Source organism: Aythya marila, assembly GCF_965140915.1.
Source record: "Aythya marila genome assembly, chromosome: 15".
Taxonomy (NCBI): Eukaryota; Metazoa; Chordata; class Aves; order Anseriformes; family Anatidae; genus Aythya; species Aythya marila.
This window is the reverse complement of record NC_139056.1, coordinates 11,928,282-11,948,629: the sequence shown is the minus strand read 5'-3', so window position 1 is coordinate 11,948,629 and position 20,348 is coordinate 11,928,282. Positions and strand designations below refer to the sequence as shown.

The following is a 20,348-nucleotide window of genomic DNA, read 5'->3' as shown; positions in this document are numbered from 1 at the left end:
TCCTCCCAGGCTTAGTTTTCAGCTACTTCATGTTGCTGATAGTGGCTTGATGATTGCTGACTTAAATACGGCCCCGAATACAGTTACCATTGCTGGTGGTTCCCTGAAGTTAGTGCAGTCATAAAGCTCCTAGTAAGCAGTAGCTGTGTTAGTGTGAAAGGCCTGCTGGAGCAGAGCAGCTTTCTGTGTACATATACATTGTGGTGGTTCAAGGGATGAAGTCACCACGAGTTTGAGATGCTGATGTTTCTGACACGCTGCTGCAGCTGATACAAACTGATAGACAATTCTGGTAATATTTTGTACTTACGGAAGCTAAATAAGACAAAGATTAGTAAGTTCTGTTCAGTTTTGTTCAGCAACATCATGACTTTCCAAGGTTAATCTGTTAGGAGTGCTTAATGCAGTAACTTAGACTTAGGTAGAGTTACTCCAGATGGATTAAACAAATCGTAAGGCTAAAGTAAAAGTAGTTATTTAGGACTGTGGTTGCTTGAATATTATTTTTATGAGCTGAAGTGGTTTTGTTGAAGCATCGTTATGACATTAGTGAATTAGTTGCTGTGCATCTGGGCCCTTGTTACCCATGCATAAGTTGTCAGTAAGGAATAGTTATTTAAATAAAAGGGTTATCAGAACTACTCCTCAAAATGCTTTTAGTCCTAGCTGAAACGATGGTACCTTCAGAGGAGCTCAAACAGCAGATCAGTTAGTGCACGATGGAGAGATTGTGTTGTGGGCAAAGATCTCCTCATTCCATTGCGCAGATGTTTCCAGTCCCTGACTGACACTTTTTCCTGTTTTTCAGTGCTGTTGTTTTAAGTATAGAACTAAAAAGTAATATTAAGGGGGATTCATTTAGGGCTGTTTATTTGAGTTTTATCTTAGCATGAGAATTCAACAAGTTTATAGTTGGTCATAACATGCCTGAAAATGCTTTGGTAATCACTTTAAAAAAGAAATAAGAAATTGAATTTGCAAATCAAATGAAGTAAGGACGACTTGCGAATTTTAGATCAGTTGCTTTAGAGCTGTCTTTTGTATGAGGACAACTTTTAGTGCCTCTTGTTTTGTAATCTGCTATGACATTTCAGGTTGCATGAACTCTGATGGAAAACTTTAAAGACGAGCCTGCAGTTGTGCCCACGCTGTAACCCAGATACTTACTGCCAGTTCTTTCTTCAGAACCGGCATCCCTATTTTGAGAAACATGCGAGCAGCTTCCCCCTGCCTGGCGGTGCAGCCTTCCCGTTGGCAGGGGCTGCCAGCCCTGCAGCAGTGTCAGCGGAGGGAAGTGTGTCTGCGCTCCCGCAGCTCGATTTCAAAACAGGACCACAAAGGTGCACTCTGGTATGGTGCCTTATAGTGAGCTCAACCTGCTGAGACAGGTGCCTGAGTTTTATTTCCCTTGCCCCAGATGCACTGGTACAGGAGGGTCAACCTGCAGTGGGTCAGTGACAAACAGGCTGGGAGAGGAGCGATAGCATCTGCACCCATCACGGCGCCTTCCCCTGCTGACGTGACTCAGGGTGCTGATGTGGTTTTAGCAAAAATCCCTCAGACCTGCTAACCCAGCTAATTCTGAGCAGCTTTCCAGAAGTATTCAGAGCTTGTGATTCCTTTCAGAAAATGCTTTTTATTTAATTATTTTCAAAAGACCACATTTCTGTTTCCAAAATCATGGTTCTCTGCCAAAAATAGGACAGAAACCAATAGTTGCGTACAAGTGGGAATGATAATAACGGGCAAGGCAGGAGTATTTCTGTCTTTTCTATTTAGCAGATCATTTCACTTGGGTTCATTTATATTTGACCTCTAATCTGAATGTCCAAAGCACTGAAATTCACTGTTATGTGGATGTGTTAGAGACCCTAATGGCATTTTCATGCATCTTTTGTTTCTGCGTACTTTGGATAATTTTATTAGCTATTGTTTGAAAATGTCATTAGACATTAAGTCAGTTTATTTAGCTATCATAGGCTAATCCAAACGTACAGAAGGTAATACCCTGCTCCTGACCTCTCCCTGCCTGCAGGCTTTCAGATGTTCTTTCTTCTGCAGACCTCAGGTGGTTGGGAAGGGGAAAGGGCTTTCACCCTTTGGGTATTTTGTGAAGACCACAGGAGGACAGGCTGCAGGTACCCCAGCTCGGTTCCCAGCACAGGAGAAAAGGGAGAGGAGATGATAAAGCAAAGAAGAAGTCAAGGGCTTTGCTGTCTTCCTTGATAAATGGTAGGGTGAAGTCTCCCCACCCTTTAACCCTTTTAAAGGTCTTAGATTTAATGCAGCAAGTTTGCATGCTTGAGACTGTGGTCAGCTAGCAGGATTTCATAGCCAGTTGACCATGAAGTACTCCCTCCTCACTTCTAAAATCTACTTGGTTGAACATTACCTCTTGAAGCTTTGCAGATTTGGGGGAAAATTCTTGCACAGAAATCTTTCAAGGTGAGGCTACAGGGGTCAAGGAACTCTTTCTTTTAAAGGATATTAAAAAAGAAAAAAAAAAAAAGTAATATGCCTCAAACATAAGAAATTGAGTTGAAAATCATTTCCTCTAGTTATTCATTTTAATATTGCCACTTTGATCTGTGTGGATTTGCAAATACAATTTATTAATAAATCTCTCCCACAACAGGTATTTTGATAGTATAAATCTATTGTATTTGCTGCTAATAGCAAACTTTAAAGGGAAGAAAAAAAAAAAAACAGAGGAAGAATGCAACAAAAATGTTGACCTCAATGAATAAAAATTGGACTGTTTGTACCATGAGAAAATGAGATAATTATGGCTATAAATTCCTTTGCTCAAAGAATGAAAATAAACAACATACACACTATGTGGAAACAGGAGAGAACCATTGCATTAGGACAGATTCCCTGTAATCTTTTCTCCATGGTAATTTTTAATAATGTGGGGATGTTTTTTTAGTTAAGGACTAAAACTGTTGAGAATGTTCCTGGAGTTTGGCAGCTTTGCAAGATGAAAAGGCCTGGTTTACAAACATTCCCGCCCAGGAACATATTTGGGAGCCAGTAATGTGGTGTTTGGACACTACTACTACGAGGAGCATTAGATGCATTTCTTACTGCTGCATTACAGCCATCTGGCAGGTAAGGGCTCTGTTTGTCTCCTGTGAAGGCTTTTTAGAAAGTCTAACTTGGAGCCATTCCACATAAAATTTACTTGAAGGCTTATTCTTCTTTTGGAAAACAAAACAAAACAAAACAAAAAAAAACAGGTAACAAAAAAAATACATGTTAAAGGGTTAAACCATCAGTTACATACAGCACAACAGCACCACAAGCTATTTAGGGCCTTTGTGGAGCTTGACTCTTTATTTCTAGATTGAAAATGAATTTTTGTTTTAAGTGATAGTTAAATGGTTTTCTCTGACACAGATTATTTGTGTTACACAAACCGTATCAGATCTGTCTATAAAGCTCAGCATTTTCTCTAGAGTGTCTAAATCCTACTACAAAGAGTACTTGCTCCTTAGTCTGACACCCAGTAGGGATAAAAGGCTGACATAACATACTACTAACTTGTTATAATTAATTGCATGTTTCTGTACTTAAGTGTGAAGGGTGGAAAGTATTGCTTTAAAGACTACCTACAAAACTGGTGAATGAGCAGCCACTTCAAAGAGAAACGTCCAAAAGAGCAACAGAAGGGAAGCTGCTTTTGAATTCCCTCAGTTCCTCCTGGCAGCCCCGAGCTCACAAAAGAAGCAAGAAATGGTGCTTTTCTGTTGTGTTAGTTACACAGCCAGCTCCCAGCAGATAAACCTGGAGGTGGAGCCGCCATATGAGGTTCCTTTTAATAACCTGTGCCTGACATAGATGCCGAAAGAGTCTTACCTAACTTTCATGGTTTTCTCTTTCTGGCAAAGGGAGGTTCCTCATGCCAACTCTAGACAAGAAACAGACACAATTCTGGAGCCAGTTGTAGCTCTCAGTTGCACTGGCACATACTTGAGATTGAAGCCTTTGCAGTTAATCCAGATTTACAGCTTTACAGCTGAAGCAGCAGGATGGATCTTGGCTTCTAACCCCTTTTTATTTTTCAGATTTCTCTATATACAGCATTGCTGTAGTTAAAGAAGTAGAGCAAAGCACGTGAAAATGGAAATCTGATTTTTACAAGAGTGCTCAGTTATTTCTTTAGGATAAGTTGAAGCTCCCAGAATTGTGCTTTCACACTAATTGTCCTACGCTTTTTGAGCCTTGCCTGTGCAGCCATGCCCTAGGTTCCTTTAACCAGCACTCCAGCTGCATGCAGCATGTACTTTGTTGCTGCAGATGACAGCTCCAGACGGTTGCCTTCATTCATTCTGGTAATTGTGCTCTGCCCCTGTCCTTCTTAGCCACCCGCTGTGCTGTACACCCTGCACTGACCCAGTCAGCTGCCCGATTGCTGTCTGTCTCCATCACTCTTTACTTCCCACAGCTATACCAATGGCTTTGTCTTGGCTTTGGCAATTCAGTTTATGATTTACTAGTTCCTTGTGTCTCAAATTCTGGAAGTGTATGTGCACTTCCATTGTCTTCAGGTGTCAACAGTGAATGATCAGAGTGATCATTTAAAGCAGGGTTAGGAGGCAATTGTGAGGGTAGCTATTCCTGATGATACAGTAAGTAAAAAAGATCAAGTGAGTGAATTTGTCATTTCTAATAATTTCTTACACTTAACATTACATGAAATTAGACCTGGAAAGGAGGGACTTGCAGTAGGTGTGAAATGCTAAAATGTCATCTGTGTCCAGCTTCTACAAAACCTTACCATCACTGATTGCCACTGTAAGAATTAAAAGTCATCTCATGTAGTCCACAGCAGCAAATATTGTCAGACAACGTATAATGGAAATTTGTAAGAGCTAATATTTAATGTCTTAAAATGAGAAGCATCTAGGATAACTCTTGAAATCACTTCACTTGAGTACAGTATATATTAACAAAAAAATATTAAGGTTAATACTAAAGTACTTTCACCAGATGACTTTAAATTAATCTTAGGATTACCTTAAAAAAAAAAAGGAGAGAAAAGAAAAGAACCTTCGAGTACTGGGGACACAGGGCATTCTTCACATTGCTATCTATCACTCTCAAGCATGGCATTGAGAGAAAAATTAGTCAGAAATAATGCCATTTCCATCCCTAAACCTGTGATTATTTGAATACTGAATGCTTTTAAATGATTTGTTTCAGGCCTTTATAGTACAAATTCACTTTTGATAGTTAGATATTTACAAAGAGGCAGAACAAAACCCCACTGAAGTTAGTAGGTCCCGTGGGGCCCGGGGTTCTCTCTCACAGAGCTGGTTGTAGTGCTTTTCTTTATCGTTGAAGTGTTTTAGAATGTCGTTTCCAACTAAATATATGTTCTGTATCTGACAGGTGAGGAGTACCAAACTTCAAACCGTCAGACAAAGTGGTTTTCCTTTGTTTTGTTTAGGGAGATCTCTTTGATTATGCTTGTATTAAAAGTGCACTGCTAGGTAATGATAGAACATACATCTGCTTAAACCAAATTCAAAGAGTATCATGAAGTGACACCTGCTTAAGTTTTTAATTAAAGTGACTTAATCTCTAGCGATCTCTACATACATAGGCAGAAAGTAGCTGTGTTTAATGTGTACTTTGAACCGCCATTCATTTAGAAATCAAAGATTTGTAAATGAAACACAGTATGCTAGACGTGATGATATTGGACTGGAATCCCTTTTTGTTGGCATAGCCTATTTTTTCTGATGCTGCCAGCCCCTGGGAATACATTCTCATTAAAATTATGTATAGAAGCAAACATAAAAAGAAAGTTATCTTAAAAAATAAATAAGTGCATATATAGAACATTTTTAAATATGCAAATATATATAGTTGTTCATGTAATGGGGAATTGCTCCTGCCTTTTGTGAGCAGTGTTCTGCCATTAAACAATTGCACTGTCTGATGAGTTACTATTTTGAAAAGTGACTGTAAAACCATCATGTATTTTTTTCATCAGTTTTCTAAATTTCAAGTCTCTGGCGGAGTAGGTCAGGTAACTGAATGCTATTTAATGGTACTCCTTGTTCTTCAGTGGGTAGGGTCCTTAACAGGCTCTGCTTAACTCAGTCATCTCTCCCTGTTGGCAGTGGCAGCGCATGGCCTTCACTTTCCCTGCTAAAAAGGCAGGGGAAAGCTCCAGCTCCTTTTTGTGGAAGTCGTGGGAGGTGCCATTTCCTCTAACAGGACTCTGATCTTTTCCTTGCTGCTGACTGTGTTGGAAGGCTCTGCAGAGGAATACTGTTTGTGTGCCCTACAGAAAGAGATCTGTTTTCCGTATTTTTCCTAACAGGGTGAATTTTGCTGAGGTAATATGTCTTAAAGACTGATCTTAGTTTAGTTGATATAAGTTCATATTGTCTTTCTCTCAGCTTTCCACCTACAAAAGTCCCTTGATATTCTTGAAACAAATGTACAGACAGTCCTGTATTTTCCCTCTTTTGTCAGCTGGTGATGGTAAATGTCAGTAAGTGATAGTGAACGCTGATTTGGAATGGGACAAGGAAAAAGAAGCAGAGGCAGTTCGGTTTTTGCAGATCCATAGTTTGTTATCCCTACCTACTGGTGACACCCATGGTGATTTCCAGCGTAATCCTATGTCTGACCACACTGCTGCAGTCCTCAGGATGGAATTTAACATGTGGGACCTGTAACCTCGCTGCCTGGCACAAGTCTCCTAGTCATGATTTTTCTTTGCAAAACGAACACTGTCTCCTACGTCAGGAAGGGAGACAGAAACTTCATAAGGGAAAGATGAACAAAGCCCTTAATTTGTGAGAGGAAGGAAACTGGTAGGGAGAGAGCACGAGCACTGTAACAATGCCAAAATGGCGGGGCAGATCTCGGCCGGCAGCAGGGAGGGGTTGGGGGCAAGCTGGAGGTGTAAAGCACTGTGCTGATAAATGCAGAGCGATAAATTGCGAAGAAGATGCAGGTGCTGGAAAGGGCCCTGGGGTGGCTGGGGAGTGGGGGCGTGCGGAGGAAGCCCAGCTTGCACGGCTTCGCTTGTAACCCTGCTGGCACGCTCGCCTTGTCCGTGTTACGGATGTGCGGAGGTAAATTACTAACGAAGATGTGTGCGGATCCACCCAGAAGGGAGGTGAATGTTTCTTGATAACATTGTGTTCTCAAACATCAGCTCTGAAATGCTCAAGACATTTGCTTTTGATTTTCCTTTGACCACCTGCAGAGCTCACCAAACTAGTTTAGGGTGAGAGGAACAAGACTGCGCAAGGAGCTTTGGCTTCATTTAAATGTGGGTAGTTGTGCTGTTACGATGGGGAGTTAAATACTGAAATGCTAGCTGTTTGGCTTTTTTTCTTTCCTTTTTTTTTTTTTTTTTTTCCCTTTCCTTTAGAAATTCTCTCTTTCCCTCATACTATGGTTTATTTATATTGCTACCTTGGCAATATTGACTAGCATCTATAGGAACTGCACTCAGGGAAAGGTGCTGAGATTTAAAAAAAAAAAAAAAGGGTTAAAACTGACACACAGGTATTTCACTATGAAGTTTACTGATGGCTGTTGCTATTGCATGTCCAAAATTCATAAAGGACAACTTTATTTGCCCTCTTTCGTGTTGTCTCAGCTTTGCTTCAAAAAGCTGCAGTCATCACTGGATGATTTAAATCAAAAAATAGAGTCAGAGGTTAAACTTTTGCCTATTGTCTTTTTTCATCCCACCATGCATTGAAGTAAGGAGCCCAAATCTGTCTGCACAGTAAGCCTCCTGCAGGTGCACAGTGGTTGTGGCTTAGGTCCACCCAAAACTTTCTCTTCTGCAGGTGGAGTGAGCCTAGTTCCCTCAGCCTCTGACCGCAGGGCTGCAAGTGTTCTGCCCACAGCTGTCCTCATGTTCAACTGCTCTCAGTTTATCAAAGGCTTTTGGGAGGAGGGATGCACAAATCTATACAAAGAAATATCATTTTGGTCTTTATGCAAAAAGATCTTTGTGTAAATCTGTTATGTGGAGGCTTTGGGAGGTTTTCATGTGTTTCTGTGATTATTTAAAAAAATAGTTGCACCACAGTCTTGTCATAGCAGTATGTCTGTGATTATAGTAGGTAGCCGAAAAAAAATCTGGGCAATGAGCTCAAACTTTTTTAGCTGTGTCTTGTGGGTATCTAACTTAGAGGAACATTTTCTAGGCCAACTCTAGGTTTTGGGGTAACAGACATTATAATAACAATAGCAACAATAATGGCCCCTAAAAAGATGGGATGGATTCAGTGGGTTTATGATTGTCCTTCAGTGAAGAATTTAGACTAGAAGCTTGTCTTGCTATGGCTGATACCTTAGTACATCCTTTCTGTCCTTACACATGAAGTAGACTCTAAGATTAGTGTGGTTGAGTATATTGGAAGTAATAGAAAACAGACACAGAAAAATTGTTGCATGTTTAAAAAAAATCATAAAATGAAAGAGGAAGTGCATCATTTATTATAACACCATGTAGACTAATGAAAAACATACTGCAGCCTGGAAATTTGTTAAGAGCTGAACTCCAAAAGTTTCCATTCCCAAAAATGCCTTGGGGCCTCCGGCTGTAAGCTTGTGGCTAAAGAGGCCCTATGGTAAACTGACATAAAAAATAACTACTCCATAAACATTCAGCTCCTGTTTCACAATAGTTGGAAATAAGTTTTAAAGAAGTGTTCCCAACTGATACTGACTATACTTTATCAAAGTAAAAGGAAGGCAGGCAGTGCGTTTATGACTAGAATGTCAAACTGGGAATGAAACACTGGGGAGATGGGTATTAGGCACAAAAATGTTATGCTCATTGTACAGAGGAGAAAATGAAAAAGATGAAGCGATTTGCCAAGAGCAAGAGCAGCAGTCAGCACTGGCAGAGCTGGTGTTAGCATTAAATAATTCCTGGCTCTTGTCCTTTGCTCGTTAACTAGAGCAGGGCGGACAGCACACCTACGACACGCTGCTACGAGCAGGTCGCCAGCCTGTGCTCGAGCACGTTCTTCAGGCTGTGTGCGAGCACACCCCTGTGCCCTCAGAGGAATGGTGTTGGTCCCTTAGAGAAGGCTGAATTTGGTGTCTCTTTTCTTTTAATCTTTTTGTCTTTCCTAAAGGTATGTTTCTCCTGCAGAGTTAGCCCAAGCTGATTCACTAGGTGTTAGCTTTGCCTTTCTCCCCACTGACCAGCCTTTGTCAGTGCATGAAAATCTCCAGCACTGACCGTGGGGTTTCAGGCAGTTCTAGCTGACATGATGGCCTGCTGGTAGAGGTGGTGAGGACAGCATTACAGCCCTGATTCCTTCCTCGCAGGGGTCGGCAGGCAGTTTGCAGAGATGATGTCAATTAAATCCTCCAAGTGGTTATGTTCCTCCAGTCTGTTTCTGCAGTTCCTGTGGATCACAGAGGTTCTCCTGCCTGGCAAGGAGTCCTCAAGTGCCTTAGGATCACGGCATACATCCATGAAGTCCAAATTTCACAAGGCTATAAAGATGTTGTAAGCTGGAGGCGCCTTCATCTGAGCCTGTGTAAATTGCCAGTTTGTGAGCTTTGGGGAGGAGGTTGATCTGGGAGTCAATACAGACTGCCTTCGCTAACTCTTCCATGAGCACTTAGTAAGTTTTCTAGTACATTTTCACAGAAATAAATACCAGGTCTAGAAATCCCAATGTTGGTAAGTATTTTCACTGTTGTACATTAATAAAGTAAACATATGGCAATAGCAGTCACACTGTATTGCTATACCTGTACTTACGTGATGTGCAGCACAGAAGAATGTCAGTCGAAGACTGAACCACTGGAAGAAAAAAAGAAGAAAGAAAAGGTAAACCAATTGCTCATAGTTGTTTGAAAGAAATGAAAAGCAAATTTCATAAATTCTGTTAAATACATTTCATGTGTTATATTTCACTGTACCATGCTTTTTATAGCATTTACAACACACAATATTTTCATGCAGTGATTAGAAAATCCAGAAAGTAATTGTTTACAATGTTTGGTATTGAATTGCTTCATGATTGATTACTGACTCAATGACTGTAGCTGAAAGGTTGATAGAGTTACTGTATCATAGTGGTGTTGGTGTTGATGGCTTTATTTACATTTTGAGGTGAATTGAGTTTCTTGAATAAAAGCTGTGGATTGATCTAAAAATAGAAACTCACAGCTTTCTTCTCCTCATTGGAAATGTCACATGTACTGGGTTAAAACTGAAATGGAACAATCCCAATATGAAATATTTGGCATGTAGTGAGATACTATGACAAATGTCAGTTTGATTTGTTATTGTAAAACACAGTGGTTTTGGCATACTGTGTTACGCTAATTCACTTTGGTTACTGAGGATATATCTGCTCCTTTGCACACTGTGGGAGAAAATATGGAAAAGATGAATATCTTTTAAAGTATATCTTTTATACTTATATTTTTATAAAATATCTTTTAAAGTAAATTATAACAACAAAGGTGTAGTATGTGTGACCACTAAGAATTTGTAACCGGTATTTCAGATCTAAGTTATCTAAAGGAGAGGAATGATGTAAAGCACTAATTTCCATATTTCTTGCAGTTTAAATTAAAGTTTTAAGTCTTTTAGCTTGGATAAGTGATTGAACAATAATACTTGGAGAGCAAGATAACTTTAAGAACAGATTGTCGCTATAGTAAAAAAGGTGTATTTTCCCCTAAAAAGAAAGATTAACTTTGAGGTTACTTAATTATGACTGAGTTTTGAGGGAAATAGAGTACTTCATTTGTGAAAAAATGGTTTAAGATAGCAGCCTCTGCCAGTTTATTCTTTTTATATTGAAGTTTTACTGAAAGATCAGTAAGTGTCTGTGAAAGATCTCATCTCCCACTGGCCTGCATTTCCCACTAGTGCTGCTGGTCTCTGTGATGGGAGCCACCAGCGGCCCGGCCCAGCCCGGCCTCTGTCCTGTTCCTCACGTCTCGTGGCAAGCATTGGAGGGACCAAGAAAAGTACGTGGTGCAATCGATATTTGGTTGCAATTTTAGTTTCACAATCTGGTGAAGAATAGTAAATAGAAGCACTAATTGCTATTATTACACGGCCTTGAACTTGAGAGAGCGATTTCCGTGTGTGTGCCGTGGCCTGTGTGTGTGCCGTGTCACGCAGCTGGAGATCACCTCCCTGGCTCGAGCAGCCCTAAGACCTGCTGGCGTGCCTGGCTGCTTGGTCTGCAGCTCTGGCTGGCCTCCCATCCCACCACAGAAACAAATGTCTGCTAATTCATGTGAAGAAACAACAGATTTGCTGTTTATAAATTCATACAGATTGAAGCTGTGTTGCAGGTGCTGTTAAGACAGCTGCCCCGAGCTTTACAGCACAAAACACATGTGGGAAGCTTTTTCCCTGTTCGTTAGCAAGTTCGTCAGGAGGATGTGAGCAGTCCCGGCCGATAGGCCTCACTGCTGGAGCGTGGCACAGCTGCCTCATGCTCTGGCACTCCTCAGTGTCCCTCAGCGACCTCCAGCCCGCCTCCTGACTAACACAGCCCCTCAGTGCCTTTGCTGCGGCCTCACATCCAGGTATTTATGGACGTGATGGAATTAGACACGTGAATTGTCATTGAATTCAGCCGGCTAAGCTGCACAAACAAACTTATTTATATCCATGGCTTGCTGCAGTGCTGAGATCGGCATTCAGAGGACCACTGTCCTGTGCTCACACGGGTTCGTAGGGTGGGTTGGAGAAAGATTTGTCCATACCAGTCACCAAGAAGCTTTGCTTCTGCTGACCTCATTGGATTCATGAGGGTAACGTGGGTTTCGTTGCCTCCCTCCATGGTGACTCAGTAGCTTTTCCTAGATTGATCTGTTTTTCTTGCATTCTGAGCCCTGTTGCTGAAGTACATTTTCTTTTAAGTAGTAAACTAAGTTTTAGGAATGATTAAATCACAACGTGAATCATAACTGAAATGCTGAGCTCTGCATACTGCTCTTCACATCTATAAGCCAGCAGGGATGAATAACAAGTTTTGTAGCGACAGACTTAGAGCGGGTCTGCAGTTCTGCTGAGAGGTGAACCCACTGCTTTATGTGTCTTTTGATGTAAGCAGCTCCAAGGGAATAAACAGCTGGTTAGTCAGTTTGCAGAGAGCTTGCAGCGTGTCTGAATGCACAGAAGCATTTCTAGATAGCTTAAAGAATGTAATGCCTTTTCAAGTGTCATATGTCATGCAGCATATAATTTTATTCATGAGGCCCGAGTTGTGTATTCCAAGAAAAATCGTAGATCGTATTAATCCTATTTAATTCTGAGTCACAACATAAAATTTTGCAGTGCTGTAATTAACAGTAATGAAAGATAAGGAGCAGCAGCTGTATAGCTAATGAAGGAGTTAATTTCAACGTGTATTTTAGCCCATTAAGTACTATAAAGCAAAAAGCCTTGTGTTGCCAGCATGAAGCAAAGGAAGGCAGTTAACCACCGCTCCCCTTGCCAGACCAGCAGAGCTGGGGATGCCGTACAGTTTAGGCTTCACTAAAATTGATTCATTAGCTAAGGCAGTAGCATGCACTACAAATGTGGAAGAATATATAAATCATTGTTACGGTTTGTCTTATCCCAAGGAAAAAATTCTTTCTTATTCTGCCTATGTGAATATCATTTTTTTCTATGAAAATGTTTCCCTCCTTTCAGGTTGGAGTATATTTTATAAACTGATTTAACAGTTTAGTTCAGGTTTTTGCTCTGTCTGTCAAGACTCTCCAGAGGCTGAAATCTGCAGGCCATCCAATACATCATTGTTCACATTGTACTTCTTTTTAACAAGTCTGAAACGTTTTCCTTGTGTGGTTTCGCAACCCCCTTTTTTTTTTTTTTTCCCCAACAGCATGAGTCCTATCACTAGATCAAATTTAGAATTCACTGCTTCCAACAATTGTCTAATGGATCCACATGTTTACACAGCATGACATTGGCATCCAGATAGTGCTGTCAAAGTCTCCAGGCTGTACTACTGTCTCATGCTTCCTCCCTTCTCTTAAAAAAAAATAATAAAATAGCTACAGTTACAGTTAATCTGGTATTCTGGGAAGCAGTGAACAGTGCTTTTACTTCAGCCACCAGTATTGCTCCCAAAATTTAGAAAACAACCCTTTTTTTGATCGGCTATATATGAAAATGTCAACTCTCAGGTATTTTATCAGCACTTATTGTATCAATCTCAAAATGCTATTGAATGGGAGACCGGAAAATAACTTTTCCAGACTTGTTCTTTTTTTTTCTGTCCTGAGGTTCCCAGGCTGAATGACAGCTTTTATCTGTGTATGCCACTGCTACCAGCACAGGCGCTTGTGGCTTTCCGAAGCTCCCAGCTACTTCTCTCTGCCACTGTGCCGTTGTGTCAATACGCGTTTCTCTAGCCTGATGGTGAACAAATTACCGAACTGATGTGTCTGCAAATTAACCCACCAGCAGGCAGCCTCAGTCACTGGGCGTTTGTGTGGCATGAGAGGACCTTTTGTAATTAACTCGCCTGTGTGTTTTGCACAGTGCTTAATTCCTGTTCTGTGTGATCGGATGTAAATAAATCAGTAGCAATTACTTGGCAGCAACTTTCTGCAATCAGTTGCTCTGAAGAAACTTAGCCCATGGTAGCATTAAGCAAAGGAAGGGGGGTTTGGCTAGGACACCAGAACCTTTCTTTTTTTAATGCTCTCATGGGATCTTTCACTTCCACACAAGCAACTGCTTGAACTGGCCGAGTGGTCTTGATTTAACACTGCTGTACGAATACTGCTTGTCCCAGCTGCAGGGTATCATAACCTCTATTTCCTTAGCTTAGATTTGAAATCTGGAGCCATATGATTCAGATGAACCATGACTGCCCTCTCTTTAACTTGATGTATTTGTTTTGAAAATACCATTGTTCGGTCCAGGTTTTAGCTCCTAAGCAAATTAAGCTGATTTGCACTGGTAAATGGGGAATACTTAACAGCTTGATTAAAAAAAAAAAAAAGGCAAGAAAAGCTGAAGCAATTTTTAACTCATCAGTGCCAATGAAAATACATCATTAGCATAAACTTTTTTAAAAAAGTTTTTAAGATTAAAAATGATAGGTTGTCCCAAAGGTAGCTATAGCTCTGATGCAAAAAGTACTTCCAAGAGCAATTACATGCTATGCAGCAACCTCACAAAAATGTTGCTGCAGACAGGTTTCAGAATGAAGGCTGATGAGCAGAACTGGGTTAGCTTTGCATTCAAAATTTGATTTTATGTGGGCTTGTGTTCTTGTGAAGCTTAGATACAAGCTCTTGGATTTGAAGTAAAGCCAACTGGATTTGTAAAGATGCCTATCGTATTCCCTGGCCCTGTTCAAATCACCAGAAAATATTAAGGCTGACAAGCCTAACTTGATCTGCGTCTCAATATTTTTATGCTAGATTACAGTATACATAGAAAAAAGAAAAGTCTCTACCACAGCTGCAGCCTGCTTAAAAAAGAAAAATTAAAAAACAAAACAAAACAGGCCTTTTATTAAAAATAAACATATACCAGAGAAAATGGAAAATCACCTAATTGCCCATGAGGGTTTACATATGTACCACGTGACCAAAGGTCAAGCTAAATTGCCATGATTTTCTACTAGGGTTTTGTAATCACTTGTTATATAAATGAAGATTTCTTCACAGGCTTTAATTGGTACTATTTTATAATTAAGCTTATAAACTTCATAATCTAATTAGATTCTTTTTTTCACTGCTGGTTTGTAGTGGCGTTTTGTGAATTTCCTTATTTATTTATTCATAAATGCTCAGAGAGCCTAAACAGCAAGTTGAGGGCTGGGATGCTTTCCCAAATATAGTTCAGAGCTGTCGGTCAATCACTGAGCTGCTCCTGCTGTCCGAAATAGAAGTGGCCCCAGCAGCACCTGCCAGGACAGCATGTACAGGGGGCTAAGTTTGGCAGGTCGGGATTTCTGTTCGATAGCGTGCAGGCAGGTTGCTCGTAGGGTGTCTGCAGAGTTGCTTCTAACTGTTACATGTATTTTACAGGATGGAAGAGTACTGAGGGAATTGCATTCAGATACTGAAGACGACCTTATAATTAAGATGCAATTTTACTCGCTTGATTTAGACAATTCTGCTTGCTGCCCACCTGCTTGGACTGAGTGAGGTTCTTCCCTTCTTTTTCCCCTCCCTCCTGGGGTAATGCACTGTACAGGTTCTGAGTTTGGTGGAAGACGGTGGAACTATTCCAGATTTTAAAGCTGTTTTTGGTGTCTGATGGTAGTGCTACGGAGCAGGGACATTTGACGTTTGCAGAGTGCATAGCAGCAGTAACATGGCCAGCTGGAGCAGCTTCCTGCACTTTACCGTCAATTCCCTTCTGACTAAGGTTATTCCAAATTACTTATACACCAGAAGACATAGCCCATCCCATTTTATATTTTATGGAATGTCCCAACCTCGTAGGCTGCTCTGATTTCATTTATATTCACAGACGCACCCACAAAGCTTCCACTTAGCACGTCCCTGTAAGTCAGACCTGCACGGGCAGCCAGGAGCGTGCTTGCTCCAGCCCCTAGCGCTGCAGCAGCCTGTGCTGGTGGGCGGAATGGCACAGCATCCTTGCTGGCCAAGCAGCTCCCCAAAAAGGAGCACATGTGCCTCCTGGCTTGCTCTCTGACATGAACGCCTGCATTTTCTTGCCAAGCAGCTGGCCCATGGGAACATGACCACCTCCTGACAAGCTGCAGCTGGGATGTCCACACTACCTCCCCTCCCCGTGCATGCCAGGTGGTGCAATTAGTGCTCAGCTAACCTGGTGTTGGGTCACACAGCAACAAGAGAGAGCTGTCTTTGTGCCTTTTACTGGTAGTTAGAATTGCTAGAGGTAAAGACGGCAGGAGGGAGGCAGAAGAAAGGGTGGCGAGCACTGTAATGCTCCTGAATGGGGAAGCTGGAGGTGGGCTGAATGTTATTGTTACAATAGAAGAGAAGAATGGGATTTCGCAATGAGAAGGAAGTGGAGTGCCATGGCATTGCTACATCAGTTTCCAGTGGCCCACCCATTTGTTTTGACATAAATACCTATGCTAAAGCTATGTAGGATAGACACATACCTTCAGACCTGTGGTATTTAGGTTTCATTATTACTCTTTGACGGTTGAGCTTGATGTTTTAGTATTTTGTTTGGAGACTTAAACATTTAGGTTTTTTAATTCTGCCCTTCTAGCCATTTCCCTGATTTACCTTGCAGAGTAAATATGTTTTCATTCAGTTTTCCAGACTTCTTTCCTTTCTTTGCTTTTGGCTTAATTTTGAGATATGACATTCAAACCACAGTTAGAGGTGAGTGCCTCTTTGAGAGAAATAGGAAAACAGCAAGGGAGTTCAGAGGCAGCAGCTTATTTTTCAGTATGCTGCAAGTCCGCTGACACAGGTCCTGCCAAAGGCACCAACTTTAACAGCAGCAGCACTTAGGAGAGTGTGCTCAGGGTTTCTGGCAATGCTCACAAGCCACTTAGAAAAAACACGCGTATCACTTGTGGCAAGAGCTCCATGGCTTGGAAAGCACTGCTGCAGACCAGTTTATAAGGATTTTTTTGTCTTTGTACCTCTCAGAGTTATCCATTTTCATTCCATCTACCATGAGCCCAGTTTCCTCAGTGTTGATATCTAGGATCTTAACATCAAATCTGTAATTAATACAGCTACATTTAGAAACTACGACATTTGCAGTGTTAAAAGCAGCAGCTCATTGTGTTACACAGTGCGGCATTTAGCACGTTTTAAATATTCTCCACTTGTGCATGTACAGATTTTTATAGTTGAATTAAGAATTTATAATATGCTGGGTCTCATATTCCAGGTCTGTTTGTTTCTAAAGCTGTGCACAGAACTCAGCCTAGGCCATAAACTTCTGTAGATGAAATGAAGGCTGATTAGAATTTTAATACTAAGGAAGGAAATGGTCTTGGGTAGTGCATTACAGAGCAGAAGAGGCCTTCTGTTAATACACAAGAGTATTACTGTTTTCTTGAACTTTGCCTTCCTATCCAATTACTGCTTGTGCCTAGAAATCATAACTCTGGTGCCTCCCATTTGATAATGTTGAATGCAATCCTCATGCTAGTTTACCTCATTTCCAGTAGTAAATATCATCTTGATTATACAACTGTTAGATAATACACTCCTAAAATTGAATAATAAGCAGTACTACATGGTTTTGTTGATAAACAAAGCAAAGTCATGATGGTATATCTAGCTGGCCCAGTTTTGTCTTTTTAAATTAAATGAAATCAAGAGGCTTTTCTTGTGAAATGCTTTTCTTGTGACTAACTTATTGCATATTCCACTCTTTGTGACACAAACAAAGCTTTCAGTGTTGCAAATGATTTTTCAGAGTCAAACAAAGTACCAGGAATCCATGTTGTGGGGTTTCGTCGCACGCACCGCAGAGACAGCGCCGTGCTAGCAGCCTCTAACGAGCTCACCCAAGGAGCAGGTGCAGGCAGCGCTGTGAGCAGCATGAGCCAGCAGAGCAGGGACGAGCCAGCATCCGTGCCCTGCTCCCTGGACTGGGCTGGATGCTTTGTGCTTCTCTGAATCTGTGGTACTCAGCCCTCGCTGCACATGCTTGTTGCACATTTATGGCAGGATGCTCTTACCAGAGTGCAGAATCCCATTCTGGTATTATCACATGAAAATCGATTCTGATCCCTCAGCGTTTGGAGTGTATTATTAGCGTGGTACAACTAATCATTTTCATACAAGGGGAATGAAAATCATGCCCTTGTTTAGATGCTGCATGTGTATTTATAGGACCATAATGCCCAAATACGGTGGTGAAACTTGGCTGCTTCTCCTGCTGGTTTCTGTGGTTTTGTTTCATTGTCCAGAAAAAGTGACAACATTCTCAGCTCTGTGGCATCCATCAACATGATTCATGTCATGTCCACTTTTGGCAGAAAAAGAGAGATGTATATTGTTTGCTTATTCCTTTAAATTTTATAGTTTTTTTTTTATCTTTCTTTAAGGATTTTTGTTTGCAGTTCTCACACCATTAAAACATCACAGTAGGGACAGTCTGAAACATATTTATCCCACTCAAAAGACTCAGCGGTTTATGTATAGTCTGTTATGCAAGTAGCTTTACTTTAGATTTTTTCCCTTTTTTCTTTGATCACTTGTGTAACATTTTTTGAAATGCGTGTCTGATGTTGATTCCTTTTTGTGTTCTATTAGATGCATTTGATTTTGCATCTGAAAGGATTGAATATTAAATGTCCTTTCCATATGTGTGTATTAACAGTGTTTTAGTTTTCTTCTTTCAGACAGAGCAGGGAAATTCCTAGGATTTAGGTTCCTAGATTCCTAGGATCTTTTTGAGGAAGTCTTGAAAAGCTATATTAGCAAAGCCAAAAAAGACCGCCCAGATGTATTTTTATATTTTTATATGATTTTTATAGTGTAAATTAGAGCAGAAGGAACAAGCTATATCAGAGAGAATTTTGGAAATGAAAAAATAAAATTATTGCACTATTTCATCCACTGTAAGAATGGTACAGATAAACTCTTGACTCTCTTAGCGCTTTTTTCCCCCTGTATTAACCTACCAGTGTTTCAGTAACCAGGAATATATGAGTTTATGGAGACTTGGTATAATTAATCTCTTGCTAAGAAGGAGAATTGTAGTCAAAGATTTTTTTTTCCCTCTCTTACAGTAGACAAATGCTAATGTTTCCTTTCCTTTCTGAACTTCCAGACTGGAACAGTGTTTGATAAGCTGACTCCCAGGGTGAAAGTCCCCTTCAGAGATGCTCGCTGTACAGCATGCCTGCTCTTTGGTTTCGTTTGCTCCAGTTTATAGGCACAGCACAGCAAGGTTAGTTTTGGTATCTGCATTAAGCATACCATTTCAGTAACGTTCCTGTTAAACAGAGGACTATGTAGTGATTCAGCGCTGAGCATGCAGATGATTCTACAGCTCTAGAAAGGCTCATTTCTTTCTAGTCCCATATGTTATCTTTAATCAGGAAGTAAGGAGGAAAGCATTTGAACTGAGAAGCGTTTGGAAATAGCATGAGCAAATATAGAAGCTCAGACCTTAGTAGACAGTTTTACAGACTGCAAGGGAGGATCTGATTGTGGTTTTGCCTGCAAATGTTTTTAATCTGTTGACTTTGTTTTTAATTACTCACGACTGTGAGTGATTTTATGTCAGTCATGTGAGTTGTATAAGCATTTGAAACTGAGCTATCATGACAGGCTTTTCCTACATGTATTTTTATTTCTTCTTCTCTTCTCAATTCGCTCCTCTCAAAAGCTGAGAAGAAAGGAGCCCTGCTCTTGAGTTCCTGGTAAGATATTTCTTCCTACAGTAGACAAAACCAGAAGGCCTATCCCAGTGATTCTACTGGCATCTCTTATCAAAAGCTTCTCAAATGATCCAGGCATCATACAAAATGCTAGCGTGAATCCAGCTTATCACAAGATACTCAGCAGTAGTGCTGTTAGCAAAAGACACTGAGAAGCCCTATGTCACTTCACATACCAGTGTTCCCAGTGCTGACCCTGGAGAATTTCCCTCCCTCAGTGCTACCTGCCCTGATGGGCATGGAGCAACCACCTGCAGAACTGACCGGGTGCCTGTGGGTAGACCCGAGAGCCCGCATGAGCACTGAACAAATATTTGTAGCTTTGTCAAAGCTGTCTCCATCTAGGAGTTTGCAGAACAACTCGTTGGAGTTCAGCTTACACCTTCACCCATGATTTCTTCCTGAAGGATGATGCTGTGTCCAACACTTGTTCTGGCAAAGCTGCCTGAGCTTTACTGTAATAGTTCTAATTAGATGTTTCTACAAGATCACTGCTTGAGAGGCACCACAAGACAAACATTCTGTGAACAATTATCCAAATAAGTTGTTAATTAATGTGGAACAACTACAGCTTTTGAAAATGTATTGTCTGTACAGATACCATAAATCCACTTTCCTCCCCACTTGCTTGTGGAGCCCTTTGTATTCTGGGTTCTCTGTTAACAAAGGTGCTGATGTGCTGCTGTGGTCTGTTCTCGTGCTGCTGGCTGTTGTGGACAGGCGAGCATGGATGATGGAGACACAACTCCAAAGACCCTGCTAACCAAGCCAGTGAGGTATTTCACAGTCTTTATTTATTTATTTATTTAATTATTTCTGATTATCAGTCTGGACAAGGAGCTACAGAAATGCTACAAAACTTATCATCTTTGTAGTGGATTTTGAGGCTTCCTATGTGGAACACTTGTTGAACATAGATTTTTGCACTTTGGCCAAAATAAGAGTGTTTTTGTGTCTTTACTTCCAAATGTGTTGAAAGCATGTGTTGCT

General features: G+C 40.8%; 2 protein-coding genes across 5 annotated transcripts in view; one reads left to right on the top strand and one right to left on the bottom strand.

Annotated features, from left to right (window-relative positions):
• The window catches only part of CHLSN (cholesin), a 128,384-nt gene that overhangs the window by 57,831 nt on the left and 50,205 nt on the right, over positions 1-20,348 (top strand). The gene's annotated exons all lie outside the window — the stretch shown is intronic.
• Positions 1-20,348, bottom strand: part of GPR146 (G protein-coupled receptor 146) — a 52,919-nt gene that overhangs the window by 19,077 nt on the left and 13,494 nt on the right. Inside the window, exon 2 of one of the 2 annotated variants that reach the window (XM_082772044.1) lies at positions 9,757-9,808. The gene's annotated coding sequence lies outside the window, so the exon portion shown is untranslated. The remainder of the gene's footprint in view (positions 1-9,756; positions 9,809-20,348) is intronic. The other variant, XM_082772043.1, reaches the window with a different exon arrangement.